Source organism: Pogona vitticeps, chromosome 3 (assembly GCF_051106095.1).
Source record: "Pogona vitticeps strain Pit_001003342236 chromosome 3, PviZW2.1, whole genome shotgun sequence".
NCBI lineage: Eukaryota > Metazoa > Chordata > Lepidosauria > Squamata > Agamidae > Pogona > Pogona vitticeps.
In genome coordinates this window covers 124,691,922-124,709,473 of record NC_135785.1, presented here as the reverse complement: position 1 = coordinate 124,709,473, position 17,552 = coordinate 124,691,922, and the positions used below count along the sequence as shown (strand labels likewise).

General features: G+C 40.5%; 1 non-coding gene across 1 annotated transcript; it reads right to left on the bottom strand.

Annotated features, from left to right (window-relative positions):
• Nucleotides 1-10,835: 10,835 nt before the first annotated feature.
• LOC140706135 (U1 spliceosomal RNA) lies at nucleotides 10,836-10,993 on the bottom strand. Its single transcript, XR_012085858.2, has one exon. It is a non-coding gene; the product is annotated as a U1 spliceosomal RNA (small nuclear RNA).
• Between the last annotated feature and the right edge of the window lie 6,559 nt (nucleotides 10,994-17,552).

The window sequence follows — 17,552 nt, the reverse complement described above, 5'->3', positions numbered from 1 at the left end:
AGAAGATAGGCTCTGATAGTTACAAATACTCCAAATAGAAAAATGAATGAAGGACTAGAAAATGGAGGAAGGAAAGATAAGAAAAGTGACAAAGTTTGAGGAATATATACAAAAAAGACAGAAAGGGGAAGTACCATCTCTCCATAAGACGCACCACATTTTTAAGAGAAGATAACAGGAAAAAAATAATCTGGGAATTTCAGCCTGCTGGTCCAGCGGGGGTGAAGGTGGGGGAAGCCTCCAAAGGGTCTGAGAGTGCCTTCCAGGACCCTTCAGAGCGGTCATTCTGAAGGGTTCTGGAAGGCATTCTTGGACCCTTTGGAGGCTTCCCCCACCCTCACCCCTGCTGGCCCAGCAGGCCGAAATTCCCAGATTTTTTTTCCTGTTTTCTTCTCCTAAAAATTTGGTGAGTCTTATGGAGAGGTCCATCTTATGGAACATACCCTAGGACCCTTTGGAGGCTCACCCTGCCCCCCCCCCCCGCAGGGCCAGAGGGGGTGAAATCACCACCTTCTGGGATTCTTCTGAAGCTTCCCAAGCCTCAAAAGAGTCCCTGAAGGTGGCGATTTCGCTCCCTCTGGCCCCACGGGGGGGGGGGCAGGGTGAGCCTCCAAAGGGTCCTGGAACACACCCCAGGATCCTTTGGAGGCTCACCCTGCCCCCCCCGCGGTGCCAGAGGGGGCAAAATTGCCACCTTCAGGGACTCTTGAAACAGCAGGGTGTAAACAGGTTACAAGCCACGATGGGGATGTATAATCTCCAGGTTTAAAAGGGTGGTACCTCAAAATGCCAGATATAGAAGAGGGGGTATCAGGAGACAGGTATTTATTTCTCTTGTGTGCTCCCAGAGGCATCTGGTGCGGCCACTGTGAGGTGCAGGAAGCTGAACTAGATGGGCCTTTGGCCTGATCTAGCAGGGCTTATGTTCTTATGTTCTTATTTTCTCAAACAGAGTCAGTAATTTTTCACTTTTCTGATGGCAATCTCTTGTAACAAAGCCATGGAGGAGAGGAGACAGACATGGAGACAGCAGATGGATACACATCCATGCAAACCCATAGGGCATTCTGTAGATCTGTATTAATAATGACAAAAAGATGATAATGAATAGTGACAAATATTTGGTCTGACTTTCTGTTGCATTGACAGCTCGGGTTCCCATGAGATATGGGACCATATTATGTATGGAGATGAAAGCAGCTCATCAGTGTGATTACATTCTTGATTTTTGGTTACCTGGGACCTTGACTGCCTGCTTCCTTATTAGACAGCATCTATTAGCTGCATAAGGGATGCAGGTGGCACTTGGTTTAAACTGCTGAGCCACAGGGCTGTCGATCGAAAGGTCGGCAGTTTGAATCTGTTCGATGGGTTAAGCTCCCATTGTTTGTCCCAGCTCCTGCAAACCCAGCAGTTTGAAAGAATGCAAATGCAAGTAGATGAATAGGTACCACCTTGGCAGGAAGGTAATAGTATTCCATGTCTTGTCATGCTGGCCACGTGACCATGGAAAGTGTCTATGGACAAATGCCGGCTCTTCAGCTTACAAATGGGGATGAGTACAGGCCCTAGAGTTGGATACGGCTGGACTTCATTGTTACTTTTTTATTAGCTGCATGCTTTTTCACAGAATTCTGGGTCCATTTCATGTTCATACAAGGGGGGAAAAGTTCATATTTCACTGACAGATGAAGTGTGAATGATCTTTCTCCTTGTCATGGGTCATGCAGAAAAACATGACTAATCGAGTTTCACAGAAGATGGACAATTGGGATACTGTTAATTTTGACAGAAGGAAGACTAGCAGCTTCTTTCCTCCAAAAGTGAGAATGCTACAATTCTTTCCTACCCTGCTAAGCCACTCCTACTATATCTTCCATTGACTACACCCATTTAATTTTGTCCACCTGATACAATTAGTTTTAATTTCTAATGGTCAGATGGAACTTCTGTATTCACAGAATCACAGAATTCTTAGCACTAGAATGCAGGAATCTATAGCTAAATAAACCCCAACCTTTTAATTATTTCTTAAATGTTTAGTTGGGTGTAGTGGATAGAATGACAAACTAGGACTCTGGAGAACAGGCTTCAAATCCCCACGTGGCCATGGAAACTCACTGGGAAGCTTAACAGGAAAAACTGCTCCTTAAATACTACACTTACCTTGAAAGTCCTATTAGGGTCACTATAAATCAGTTCCAATTTGATGGCACATAACTAATGTTTAGTTGCCTCATAAGGCTTGGTTTCCTGCCCTTTAGTTCCCCTGGATACATTCCATCTTCCCAATATCCTACTAAAGCTGTGATGTCCAGAACTTGGTGTGGTATTTTAGGTGAGAGCTGACCAAAGCAGACATGAGAATTGTTATTATTTCCTTTGATGTGCACACTGTACTTCTGTAGATAACACCTAGAATTCCTGTTTTTTTAATGTTCTCCAGTAAAGCCAGCTGTCATCCATTTTATGCTTGTTTTTGTATCTGATTTTTTTTCTTAAATGTGGAACTTTACTTTTATTCAGGTTGAAATTAATTTTCATTCCTTTTCTCTGTTAAGGAGAATCTGAACTCCGATTCTGTCTTCTGAGGTATTAGTCACTCCTTCCATTTTGGTGTCATCTGCAAATTTGAAGGGCATCCACTCCATACCCTAATCCAAGTCCATTATAAAGACATTGACCATGGGCCCAAGACAAAACTCTTTGGCAATACTATTATAGGGATTACCACTTCTCTCCAGGATTACCAAGAAGTACCGGTAAACTTTCTTTTGGTATGGCTCATCAATGAACTACGTATTTTATTGCTAACTGTCTAGCCTCCATTTTACCAGCTTGTCTGCAAGAATATTATGGGGACTTTTGTCATCATCCTTACTGTGTATTACAACTCACTCAGAGGCAGTGAATATGTAAATATTAGATAATGGAGGCAAGTTAAAAAAGTAAATCTGTGATTCTAAGTTTATTGAGGCATTGGATAGGCCATCTTTTTAAAAAACAGAATGCTGGATTAGGATCGAGTCACAGACATAGGTGCAGGATGATGGAGAAGATTGGGGTGGGCAACGTTAGGCTGTGGTGTTGGATTCCAGCTACTACCAATCCCTCTACCACGGTCAGTGGTAAGGGACGTTAGGCATAGCTTCCCATAAGGGAGGGCCACAGACTCTTTCACCCTGATCAAATTATTTGGTCAAGTCCACAAATTCACTAGCATTAGTAGTGCTGGAGGCCTAATATATCCCCTCTCCGGATTACCACCTAAATGGCAGAAAACTAAAGCTGTTAATTCTCCATAACAGGATCACTTAGTATTCTTTATAAAATTTTCAAGTGTAGCCCAAATTACCTATGATAGCTTATGGTAGTCTCTTGTTATCAGTGCAGAAAATGTACGACCTGTACAATTCATACCCTGAGCCTCCCCTGGGGGCAGCAGGAGGTGGTTGGGAAATAAAACCATAATCAAGGAACAATTTCAGTCATGGAAAAGCTGCAGGCAGAGTTTGAACAAAGTAGATTCACACCAAGGTGGTGTGAAGATTAATTAGCTAGCAGTCAGGTAACTTTGCTGAGTATTCACATGGCCATCTACCTTAATGAATTCATGATGCATGATGAATTTAGATTTAAATTACACTGAATGGCAGATTAATTTGCATAATGTTTCACTCATCTTTTGAATCTCTGCCAGCACTGAGAATGGAATCTGAATCTAGCTTTATTTTTAGTTTCTTGGGGGGGGGGTGTCCAGAAAGCTTTATAATCTCTGTTGTTCCTTTTCTTTTTCTACTTTTTCTTCCTTACCTTTTCTTTCTTCTGCACTTTGACTTTTGGAAAGTGGCCAGTTTGAGGCATATATTTGCTGAATTCAGCACATGTTTTTATTATATAAAAAAAAGGATCTCAAATTATTTTCATCCCAGACTGAAAGACATAATTTAAATCTCCACAGGCATCTTGTTCTTCAGGTCTTGAAATGTGCTGATGATGCACCTAGCTTATTCATGTGACCTGGTATGACTTTGCAGTTAGGCAGGCTTCTTCAGTTGTAAATGTGGCCTCTGGTCCCCACATCCTTCATGGTGGAGTCCAGATCAGATGTTTAATACAGCAGCAATACTCCATGTGATTAGGAACACTGTAGAACATCTCCTTGAAATTGGGTATAAAGATGTAATGTGAATGCCCAAAGTTCTCATTTCATCAGCTGAATGTCTTATTTGCACAACTCTTCTCTCTATGAAGTCTGGGACGTGGTGGCGCTGTGGGCTAAACCGCAGAAGCCTGTGCTGCAGGGTCAGAAGACCAAGCAGTCGTAAGATCGAATCCACGCGACGGAGTGAGCGCCCGTTGCTTGTCCCAGCTCCTAGCGGTTCGAAAGCATGCAAATGCGAGTAGATCAATAGGGACCACCTCGGTGGGAAGGTAAACAGCGTTCCGTGTCTAAATCACACTGGCCATGTGACCACGGAAAGATTGTCTTTGGACAAATGCTGGCTCTATGGCTTGAAGAGCGGGATGAGCGCCGCCCCCTAGAGTCGGACACGACTGGACAAAAATTGTCAAGGGGAACCTTTACCTTTACCTTTTATCTCTCTATGAAAGAGCAAATTAGGCATCGGAAGGTCCAACTATATGTTACAGATGGCAAACCATTATTAGCTAAAATTCCATTAGTGTTCTCAAGATGCTTCAGCAGACCTTCATGCCTGAGCAGCCAATACATGTATGTGAAGCCCACGTTGGAAATGAATCACAAAACCGGGAAAGCTCAATTGCAAATAATTGGAGGTGTGAAAATCTTCTTGCTGTGATAACAAGACATCTTTCAGCATTTCAGGAATTTCTTTCTGACAATATAATAATTATCATGTGCTCTCAAGTCAATTGTGATTCGTGGCAACCCTTTATACTATCTCAAATGTCTATTTTAACCTCATACTGATAGGGCATCAGGATATTGTAACCAGGTATCTGTGATACCAGTCTGTGATGTTGCAGAAGGGTATGCACTTAGACGAAGAAGGTTTGTGCTAGCTGGTGAAGGCTGGGCACAGGCAACAGGCTTTGGACACTGTCTGGAAATGACTTCACCATGTCCAGTATCTTTTTCCTTTGAGGGCTGGTCTCTTTTGTGTCTGTCGTGTGTGTGTGTGTGTGTGTGTGTGTGTGTGTGTGTGTGTGTGTGTGTGTGTGTGTGTGTGTGTGTGTGTGTGTGTGTGTGTGTGTGTGTGTGTGTGTTGATCTGTTTAAACTGAGCTGATTGTAGAGGGTGCTGATGGCTTAGGGCCTACTATGATGTCACCAGCATACCTTGCCCTCAGTTTCTATAGCTCTTATGTAATTGTTGGCTGTATTAATTGGAGATACAGGAGAGTTGTGTTTCTGATCTTGTGAGGCAGAGCAAATCAACATTTTATACGGCTGTTCTAAAAATTAGGCCAGCCCAAGCAAACAAACAAAAAATTTAAACTGGACTTTGGATCAGCACCAAATGTGAATTATTTATAGCAGACAGTTGGCTTTTATTCTGTGCCAAATTTGGAGATGTGTGGACAAAGAGTTGTTGTGTTATGATTTTTTTAAAAGTAGAACTGTTTTCCACTTCCCCATTCAGAAATAGGTAAGCCTATAATCCCCCAGATTTAAAACAGATCACATAAATTGAAAAGACCAGTCTTGCTTACCTTAAAAGAGAGTTGTTAGTCCCAGGGACTTCCGCCTTGACGCTGTGACAAAACAGCACGAGGAGGAGGGGGCTCCATCTCCTGGGCTGAATTCTGACCTGTCTGGGACCCCCCGGGGGGTTAAAACCACCTTGAAGAGGTGGTGAAATGGGGGAGAAGCCTATTGATCACAGGGGAATGGTGGTTACGTTTGCTCCAGGAAACTCCCCAATTGACCAGCAGGTGGAAACAAGCAGCTGAACTAGCTTGCTTGCAAGTCACCGGCAGCCGGGTATGAAGAAACGATAAAGCAGCCTAATTAACACTGTGCTACAAATGGGTGAGAAACATCTTTTAAAACTATCTGTTTACTATCCCTGGACAAGACAACTTCTACAGCAGAAATAATGTCTCACAGCTCTCCATCATCATTGATTGAGCTGCGGAGAAGCTGGGGAGAGGAAGAGACGGAGGGAGACACAAAGAAAATAAATTGGGCATTAATTAGACACTAAATTATACTTTAGTGGACTTTTCCCTGGAAAATACCTTGATGCTAGGAAAGTGTGAAGGAAAGAGAAGAAGGGGATGACAGGGGATGAGATGGTTGGACAGTGTCATTGAAGCTACGAACATGAATTTGACCCAACTCTGGGAGGCAGTGGAAGACAGGAGGGCCTGGTGTGCTCTGGTCCATGGGGTCACGAAGAGTCGGACACGACTAAATGACTAGACAACAAACAACAAATTATACTTAAAGGAAGTAAGTTCTGTATTAAAACTTAAGAATGTTTATGCTATGTGTAACAGCTATCTAAGGCACTGGAAAAACGCCTAGAATCAATGGCCTTGAATGTTCTATGACTGTTTGGAACTCCCTTTCCCTTTGAGGATGGAAATGAACTACAGACAAATTAACCCTAGAAAGCCTAATTTAGCCAAAGTGGAACTTACAAAATGTATCCTGGATGTTGAACTGGATAGGACCTTGAGCCTTTAGGTGGTGAAAATTTTCTACATCGGAGACTGGATTCAAGCTTAATGGAACTGGATTGATTACTTTAACCATATGGACAACTTTAACTTGGAATACAATTTTTTGGCAAATTGGAACATAATGAGACAACAAGGACAATTTTGGTAGGAAATAAAATCTACCCTTCAGACAATCTTAGAAATAGTGAGATCTCACAATGAACAGGAAAAATTATTCACAGCACAGTTGAAGAATTATAGTCAACAGGAGACAAGAAATAATGAACAAGGGAATGAGAGGGCGGTGGATGGTGTATGTATGCCAACCTAAAGAAGGGCTGGAGGAAACTAATGGGGAAAACCTAGAGGAGTTGAGGAGAGTCTCATGGACAGATAAGATGAGAAAATCAGCAGAATCAGTTAAAAATAGCCTGGAAGATCTATTGGAGATAGATCAAGTGTATAAAGATCTATTGGAGGTAAATCAAATGCATAAAATGGCCTTAGAGGACACAAAAGATGGTAGAATATTTAGAAAGACAGAAACAAAAATTGAAAAAAGATTAAGAGAAGGAATTACATAGAAAGTTGAAAAAAGGAAAAACAGGAAGGTGGCCCTCAGTGTTGGAAAGCATGTATATACCTAACTTCTGGAATTGCAAAGGGGCATATCTTATATATTAAAAAAGAGAATTAAACTAAAATTAAGGGAGCACTAATCAGGGTAAAGGCATAATATGGTGGTGTTATTTTTTAAAGATAAATTGAAGCTAGATATAAGGTTGTGGTAAACAGATAGTACATAATGAACATGCATTAGATATGATATTGTTATAGATAGGATAGAAAATGTGGAGAAAGAAATGGCTAAACAATTATACAAAGAAAATCTGTATAAGATGTTCTAGATAATATATATTACGTGTTAAGAACTTACTCAGTTATCATTGGTATAAATTACAGTTTGATGGTTAAATTACCTCCAATTATATAGATCTGGAACTGGAATGACTTTCATTAAGTATGTTATTAGACAATTTGGAAAACATTGTATACTATGAGAGTAATATTATGGAAATAGCCAATACTGTATACTAAAATACATATATGAATGATTTGAATGATCGGAAGATGTATGGAATTTGGGGGGACAATTGGGAAGACACCAAGATGCAAAAAACAAATAATTGTAAGCAACCCATGTAACACGATGTTTGATCAGCACTAACCCAATGTAGATAGATTGAAAAATCAATAAAAACTTTCTTAAAAAAAGAAAGTGAAAAACTAACATTTTTCATCAACAGCAACACTAGCAAAAACTGAACAAAATCCTGTATTTGCATGTAAAATGTGTATTATCAAAATTAAAATTCTTTGCTCAAAAAAGAAAGAAAGAAAGAAAGAGATTGTCTCAGACCAAGGAACATCATGGCTGGCACGGTGCCAGAAAAAATGTAGCCATCCTCAGCTGTCGAGGGAGAGCTACATAGTATCTCTGAGGGGGAAAGTGTTTAAAAAGAGGCCTGACTATCTCTGCAATAAACCCGCTCTTGTCCAAATAAATACACACATGAATGCCACGTAAAAGTAAAAAGCTAGTAATGGAGGTATGTGATCCTCAAGAGGCACAAGGTTTACCTCATAAAGTGGAGGGAAATGGAGTTCTCTATCTGTGGAACAGGAAGAGACTCATGAGGGTGCCTCAGGGAGAGAAAATAATCTAAACCCCCAAGAGTTTGAAAAATGGAGGTTACTACAGGAATTCAATCTTAAGGAATTAGAATTTAGAGAAAAAAATCTAGGGCTGAGGGAAAAGCTCAGGAGCTCAGACAAAAGGAAATAGATCTTGAAATGGAGAAAGAAAAAGTCAGGGAAAAGGAAAGAGCCGAGGTAGACAAATAGAAATAAGAGAGAGAGAAATGGCAATTGAGCAAGAAAATAGACAAAGAGAAATGGAATTAAGACAAAAAGAGATGGAATTTCAAATACAAATGAAACAATTGGAATTGGCATCTCAAAATAACAATAACAACAGCACTAATGAGGGAAATCTCTCCAGAATAGATCTAAAGAAATTTCCCCAATATAGAAAAGGTGACTGCCCAGAATCTTTCCTCACATCCTTCGAACGTGCTGGGACTTTAATGTGAAAGAGGAAGAAAGAATGTGTGAATTCCCAATGTTTTCTTCATTGTCTTCAACTGGCCTTCCATGGGAGCGAGTTGTTACAAAAACACTCTGTACATGCTCTGATAAATCCAGGCCTATTATACATGGGGCAGGAATTTGCTCAAATATGGCCACTGTCCAATCTCCTGTCCACACTTTATATTTTATGGTAATTTTTGGCAATGGCAACTCCACTCTTTCAACCCCAATCCCTTTAATACAAATTGTCTCATGTTCCAGCATATTTTTTCTCAGAGATTATCTCTGGATGACACACTGTAACTTGTGAGCAGGATTCTTTTAGAGCAAGATATTTGTAATTATTAACATATATAACATTGTTTGAGCTGCGTAGAAGATCTTGGTCACATTTTATCAAATAACATTGGACAACCCTAGCCATAGAAGGCTCCTCTTGTTTCTCTGGCTTCTCTGTCACTGGGGTTGTTATGGGAACTGATTCAATGGGTCCCTTAGCTCCATTATGTTGTACACGGTATACTTTCTTCGGCAGACTGGAATTTCCCCCTCCTTTTTGCTGACCAACATCTCTGTTCTTGGTGGTCTGGCATTGAGCCCAAAAATGTCCTTTCTCCCTACACCCATAACATGTTTTATTGGCTCTGGGTTCAAAATACAGGGACTTGTCACCCTTTCCTTCAAAGCTATTATGTTTCTGGTGACTCCGCTCTGAAGGCTTGCCTTTAAAATGGCTTCCAATAGCTTGATTATTTCTGAGGTAATCTCTAGGTCCTCTTCTCCTGTCGTCCCACACTTCCCTGCCAATTTTTACCTCAGAGAATCTGAGGTTCTTATCTCATTTATCTCATTTGCCTCCTGTACATTTTTAGGCTCTTTGTCTCTCACTAAATATCTTAAATCACCAGGTAGAACAGAATAAAATTGCTCCAGCCCTATTACATTTTTCATTTGTTCTAGAGACGTGGCATTCTCTCACTCCATACATTTCTCGAAGCATTGAACTAAATTTTGCCCCTAATTGGGAATACGATTTATCAGGCTTTTTGGTCAGGGCATGAAATTTTCATTGCAGGTGTTCTGCATTGATTCCATACCTCAAATAAACCATTTTTCTATAAGCCTCAAAGTCTCTGGCTTGATCTAGGGGCATTTGTAAATAGAGATCAGCTAAATCCCCATTTATTTGAGATCTTAGTACAATCATTCGTTCTTCCTCTCTCACATTAAAGTCCCAGCAAGCTCGCTCAAAGGAAATGAGAAATGATTGTCGGAAGCCACCTTTTCTATATTGGGAAAATTTCTTTAGGTCTATTTTTCAGAAATTTCCCTCAGCATTATTGTTGTTATTATTGTTATTTTGAGATGTCAGTTCCAATTGTCTCATTTGTAATTGAAAGTCCATCTCTTTTTGTCTTAATTCTATGTATCTATTTTCTTGCTCAATTGTCATTTCCCTCTCTCTTAATTCTATTTGTCTGGCTTCAGCCTCAGCTCTGGCTTTTTCTCTAATTTCCAATTCTTTGAGTTGTAATTCCTGAGCTTTTTCTTCAGCCCTAGATCTTTCTCTAATTTCTAATTCTTTCAATTTAAATTCTTGTAGTAACCTCCATATTTCAAACTCTTGGAAGCTTAGATCACTTACTCTCCCTGAGGCACCCTCATGTCTCCTCCTGTTCTACAGATATTTCCACAGGGGTTCCATTTCCCTCCACTTCATGAGGTAAATCTTCAGGATCAGTTACCTCCATTACTATCTTTTTACTTCTATTAGGAGGCATATGTATGTGTATTTATTTGGATAAGCTGGTTTATTTTGCAGAGTCAAGCATCTGTTTAAAATACTTTTTCCCTTCTGAGTTACTGTATTTTTCACTCCATAAGATGCACTTTTTTACCCCAAAAAACTAGGGGGAAGTGTATGTGTCTTATGGAGTGAATACTGTAAAAATGGTTCAAAATCTCTTCAGCCACCCCCACTCAGAAGCCTCCCACAGATTCACCGCCGTGCCGAGAGGCCTCCAAACCAGCACCAGAGGGAAAGCACAAGCACAGTCCCCCCACTGTCACAAATTATGCAGTCAAGTTTCCCACATTTGGGGAAATCACAGGGATCAGCACACCCAAAGTGTAATGGATGAGCCTCAACCTGGGAAAGCCACCTTTGTGATTATAACATTCAGCTCTGCTCTCGCCTGTCTGTCACAGCTGGGCAGTGGAACAACAGCCAATGAAGGCACGAAGGGTGGTTCAGAAGGGGGAGGAGCTGAAATATAAAAGGGGTGTGTGAGGTGTGTGAGAGAGAGATGGATAGATTGAGAGTTAGTGATTAGCATGTTAGTAGGCCTGTGAGCCAAACAGTCAGTGAGGGAAAAGTCTGTGTGTGATTTAATGAATGAGAAACAGTGATTTACAACTTGATTATCTACCTGTGATTTACTCATTTTATTTTATTATATCAATTAAAAAGTTTTGTTTTGGAAGAAACACTTGTCCTTTTTAAATATTGATTATAATTGGTTGCAGCAGTTGAAGAGGAAGAGTAGTGAGCACTCCTGGAGGTCTGAGTGGATAGAGGCTACAGAGTGGCCCGCTACAGTGATCATTGTATCTCCCCTGCCAGGTAAACATGAGTTGGTGTAGCCCCCGTGCCTACTGCCCCCTCCCACACCCTGTCCCCCAAGGCATGTTGACCCCCCCCCCGGCTACACCTCCCACTCAGAACAGGGCTGCATAGCCCTGGTCCCGCCAGAGGCCAAGAGAGCTCCTCAGTGTTCTGGGGTGCCCCGTGGGACTCCAATCAGAGGCTGGGTGTTCCTCCCACAATCCTCCAGTGCACAGGTATTAGAATACCTGACTGCATCTGCCTGCTTATGTCACCCAGATAGCTTCTCTATTGGAGAAGCAAAGCCAGAAGGAGTCTCTTTCCATTCATCTTCTGTGGAGAAGTTAGCTGAAGGCTGCAGCTTTATTCTTTGCAAACTAAAGATGTGCAAACTAAAGCCCAAAACAGCTGTGTTTTTCCCCAATATATATGAAGGATAATAAAGCTGTCATCAAACCCATTGAATCAAAAATAGAGGCTATTAACAATTGGCCTAAGCCAACATCCAAGAAAAAAATAAGAGCTTCTCTAGGGTTAGCCAGCTACTATCGTCACTTTGTGCCTAACCTCAGTGAGATAGCCGCCCCTCTATCTAATCTAACCCACAAAAGACAAGCTGAGAAAATCCAGCTTACAGCCAACTGTGAGGAAGCCTTTAACAAATTGAAGGGAGCGTTGACTACTGGTCCAGTCTTGAGAGCCCCAGACTTCCAGTGTGACTTTATAATTTTCACAGATGCATCTGATGTTGGGCTGGGAGCTGTGCTGAGTCAAGCTGATGATGACAGAAATCATCATCCGATGACCTACCTCAGCAAGAAACTGCAGGCGGGCGAGAGGCATTTATCCACGATTGAGCAAGAGTGCCTAGCCATAGCCTGGGCATTGCAAAAACTGAGACCATATATCTGGAGAAGACATTTTATACTATGCACTGACCATTCCCCACTTTTGTGGCTAAGGACTATTTGGTCCAATAACAACAAACTGATGAAGTGGGCCCTCCTCTTGCATGACTTCGACTTTGAAATTCGCAACGTGAAGGGAACCCAGAACGTGGTGGCTGACAGGTTGTCTCGAAGACCAGAGGACTAACGGAGGGAGAAAAAAGAAAAAGTGTAATGTTGCTGTCACACACACCCAGTTCCCCTGTTTGTTCTTCCACACAACCCAGGATCACTTTCGGGTATGACATTTATTTCTCAACCCTTTTCCACTGCCACCAGAAGATTTTTCCTCGCTCTATTAAATATGACTCTTAAATCACAGGTCTCCAATATAACAATGTTTATTTATGTGTTTATCAGTAAAACATATAAAGTAAATCATGGATGGTCTTATTTTATTCCTTCAATAACTTGTGCTTTGGTAACATTTATATTTGCTTATGTATAATTATGTTAATCAAGGTATTTCTTCATTTCTTATCTTGTTCTCTATCTCTCTATTCTTCTTTTTCACAAGGCTTGTCCTAACTGTGTAAACTGTCTCTCTCTAACTGATATCCCCAACTGAAGTTCCTAACTCTAACTTCTAACCTCTAACTCATCCCTAACTGATCTTTAACTGTCTTCCATTCTTCTTATATTTCTTTAGTTCCACCTCTTCTGTACAACCATTGGCTCCTGAATCAGGGTTCCATTGTGATGGACAGGAGTGATTACTGACCTGTCCGTCACAGTTGTAAGAAATGTTCTGTGTGTGCAGTAGTTTTGAAATGTAATTAAACTGCAATGTCTTGTTGAAATAATGGTAAGTAGTGGTATAAATGTAAAAGAATTTGAATTTTATTAATGTAATTAATGCAAATGGTTATAATTGTATTGACTGTTTTAAATGCTTAAAGTAATAAGTTTGATCTGCTAAACATAGTCATTGAGAGAGACACCTAATAGAAGATATGTATAGGTACTGTATAGGATAAATATATTGTGTTAAATGGTAACATATAGTACATGGTTTTATATTTAGCATAGTATTGTGAGAATGTTTTGAATGAATTGTTCCCTGCGTATTTCATTGTTCATAAAGGTAAACTAAAAGGTTTCCCCCGTGAAACAAACTTTTCTTAGGGGGAAGGTATGTGATTTATTTATTTATTTATTTATTTATTTATTTGTTTGTTTGTTTGTTTGTTTGTTTGTTTGTTTATTTATTTATTTATTTATTTTATATCCCGCCTATCTAGCTAACTCAGGACCACTCTAGACCACTCTATTGCTCCAAGTCACTCCCGTCACTCACAGTCTGGATCTCATTTGCATGAGCCTGTAAGAGCAGTGAAGGGGTGGAGTCAGCACATATAAGAAGGTTTGACAGAAGAGAGGAAAGGGGAGAGAGATAGAGAATTTGCAGAGAGAGATATTCGGGGAGATTGTGAGAACAGATACTAATAGAGAGAAGCTGGTCAAGATAAATATAAAGAGCAGGTAGTGATTGGTTATGTGGCAAGATATATGATATTTTAATGAGGTGATTGTATGCATTGAATAAAGAACATCTGTGATTCTGATTAAAGTGAATACACTTCAATAAATACATTCTGTTGGCAGTAACCAGACAAGTGTCTAACTAAAGTTCTTTATGTATTGTGGATAAAGGAAATCCACAAGTGTCAGTGAGGAAAAGAAGAAACGTCACAATTGGTATCTGCTGGTGGGATGACATAGCGTGAGCCCTTTGTTTCGGGAAACAAGCAGGGGCCACGTGGTAAATGTCACACTCCCTTTTGAGTCTAGAGATTATACATTCTCATCATGGCTTGTAACCTCCAATGGACTTTTCCTCCAGGAATCTGTCCAATCTCCCTTTAAAGGCATCTAGGCTAGATGCCATCACCACATCCTGTGTCAAGCAGTTCCACAGACTAACAACACACTGGGTAAATAAATATTTCCTTTGGTCTGTTCTCACTCTCCCAACACTCAATTGGAGTGGATGGTTTTGGTATTGCATGAGAGGGAAAAGAGCTTCCCTCTATCTACTTCATCCACCCCCTGCATAATTTTAAGCAACTCAGTCATGTCCCCCCTCAGGCACCTTTTCTCTAGAGTAACAAGTCCCAAACACTGTAGCCTTTCCTCATAAAGGAGGTGCCCCAGCCCAGTCATCATTTTAGTCACTCTCTTCTGCACCTTTCCCAGTTCCACTGTCTTTTTTGAGGTGTGGTGACTGGAACTGTGCACAATACTCCAGGTGCAGACTTATCAGCATTTTGTACAATGCCATTATAATGTTTTCTGTTTTATTTTAAATCCCCTTTTTAATGATTCCAAGCATGGAATTGGCCTTCTTCACTGCCGCCACACATAGGGTTGACACTTTCATCGAGCTGTCCACCAGCACACCAAGATCTCATTCCTGATCTATCATGGACAGCTCAGAACTCATCAGCTGATAATAAAGTTTAGATTTCTTGCCCCAATGTGCATTATTTTACATTTTCTTATACTGAAACATATTTGCCATTTTGCTGCCCGTTCTCCCAGTTTTGAGAGATCATTCTGGAGCTCTTCACAATCCCTTCTGGTCCTCACCACTTGGAAAAGTTTAGTGTCATCTGCAAACCTGGCCACCTCCCTGTCTCCAGGTCATTTATGAACAGGTTGAAAACCACCAGTCCCAGAACAGTTCCCTGGGGTACACAGTTCTTCACCTCTCTCCATTGTGAAAATTGCCCATTGACACCTATTCTCTGTTTCCTGGTTCTCAACCAATTCCCAATCCATAAGAGGACCTGCCCTCTTATTCCCCGACTGTGGATTTTTCTCAGCAGCCTCCCATACATACATCTTCCCCAGTCTTTACTTTTGTCTCTCTGTGAGTCAGACTCTACATATTTTCTGTTAACAATTTGGTCTTTTGATTTAAATCTAGTGCAGCTTCTATTGGTTGAGGAATCTTTTGGGAATGTACTATCTTTTGCAATGTGACCCATTGTTCCACAGCTCCAACAGCTGTGTGGCTGATTGTGCAGTTAGTCCCTCCTACCACCTTTCCCACTGAGCATGTATATTGAACCATTTTCCATTGATGTCCCATGTGAGTCATTTTGGTCTCTGCACTCTTTCTTCAGATAACACAAGCACTCTTGAAAACGTAGCTGCTTACTATATAAGATAGACACAAAAGCATCAAAGTATTCACCCAGTGAGACTATGAGAAATGCCATTTTCTGTCTATCAATCAGTTCAAAATCAATTAAGCTTCAATTGTCAAACACTGTAAACACTCTTAATAGACCAGAAATATGCATTTCACAATCTTCCTTCCTGTCAAGCCAGAGCCTTACAAATTGCCTCAGAAAAACTGATTCTGATTTAGAGCTAAAACCATAGGATTTCTCAAGTGCTTCTAGCATTTCTTAAATGTTTCACAGCCTTTAATATAGATCATATGTTTATCCGAGAGGCTTTGAGAAATTACTGCTTTTCCTATAGAATCCTCATTTTCCCATTTAGCCCTGGCTTTTGTTTAATTCCTGGTTTTTGTTTTTCTAACCAATCATGCACTCTCAAAGCTCTGAAATTCAACTCCAGTCTCCATTTCCGTTGATAGTGATTCACAGAAATTAACTCTGGCATTTTGCCCAAAAATGTCTTGCTGTGATTGAGAGATATTTTTCCTCTTTCTCTCTTCCTGAGCAACTTTGGTTTGAAATCTCAGAAAAGAAATCAACTCTTTCTCTTCAGAGAGTAATGAGGTGTTTAGTTAAAATAAGGTGGGGATGGGGGCAGAAGAAAAAAAATTCAAGTAGTTTTTCATCTCATCAACTGGAATTTATAGTCTCAATAACTCATTCTAAGAGAAAAAATGAAAAGTTTCATGTACTCAGAGATTAATAGATCAAACAGCATACTGAACAAAAATTACTGCTTTCAGTAGCAAGTCTCAACAAACTCGCATCTTGTTTCCAGCAGCAATGGCATAGCACAGGCTGGCAGTACTAGGGCAAGGCAAGTATTGATCTGTCATGCAGTGCATAGGCAGGACAGAGTATGGGGCAGGAGAAACCCCCAGGGTTGTCCTGTGAAGCAGCCATGGCTCTGGCAGTGGTTCAAGCCCTTGCTTCCGCTGCAGCTTGGACTCTGAGTGACAGGAGGGGGGAGCACAAGAGGAAGTGCATGGGGCAGGGTATCCTGTATGCCCCTAAGAATTTTGCACCCAAGGTGACTGCCCCTGTAGCATCCCCCACTTTGCCACTTTTCAGCAGAGTCCTGTAGACTACATTCTAACTGCACACTAACTGTATAACTGTTGACACACACAAAAAAGAGAAAAGAGATATATCAGAGAGGCATGGCTCTCTTTGAAACCAGAGGCAGGGAAGGAACAAATTGGTTACTACTGGATTGAAGGATAGTCACTCCAGCCCAGAAAATTCCCTCCCAGCCCAGCCTCTTCAAGGCAACATACAAGGTTGATGCAACTCCAACAGTACCCACAAGCATGCTGGAGATAAGGGGTGGGGGAGTAGAGAAGTGAGAAGGCAGCAAAAAAATTAATTATAAGGCATGAAAATTTCTCCTTTTAAGCATTCAGCCCAAAAAGAAAGTAGAGTTTGAGTTATAATAGCTTGGTTGAATGACTGCCATCAGGGAACCAAATAGGTTGTAAGTGGTGGAGGGGGTCTACTCCAAGTTTTTGAATGGACAGACAATTTGGTAAAGATTCAAGGAGTGATTTTGAAATTTTGAAAATGTTGGTGAGCTGGATGAATCGTTAGAGAGATATAAGACTGATGGGTGAGTCAATAAATGTTAGTATTCTTGCCCTTGTTTTGTGCTGCATTAGGTGAAAGAATGTGACCACAGAAGTTTAGGGACCATGTGAACAACCTTGACTTTTGAGACAGGGCTGTCTTCAGCCACAGAAGAAAAATAGAGGAAGTGCACAACAGCAGATAGGACTAGAGGAACAAGAGATATTATTATTATTATTATTATTATTATTATTATTATTATTATTATTATTATTATTATTATTATTATTATTATTATTATTATTATTATTATTATTATTATTATTATTATTATTATTATTACTACTACTACTACTACTACTACTACTACTACTACTACTACTACTACTACTACCATCATCATCATCATCATCATCATCATTTCCAGTCATTATTTCCAGATAAT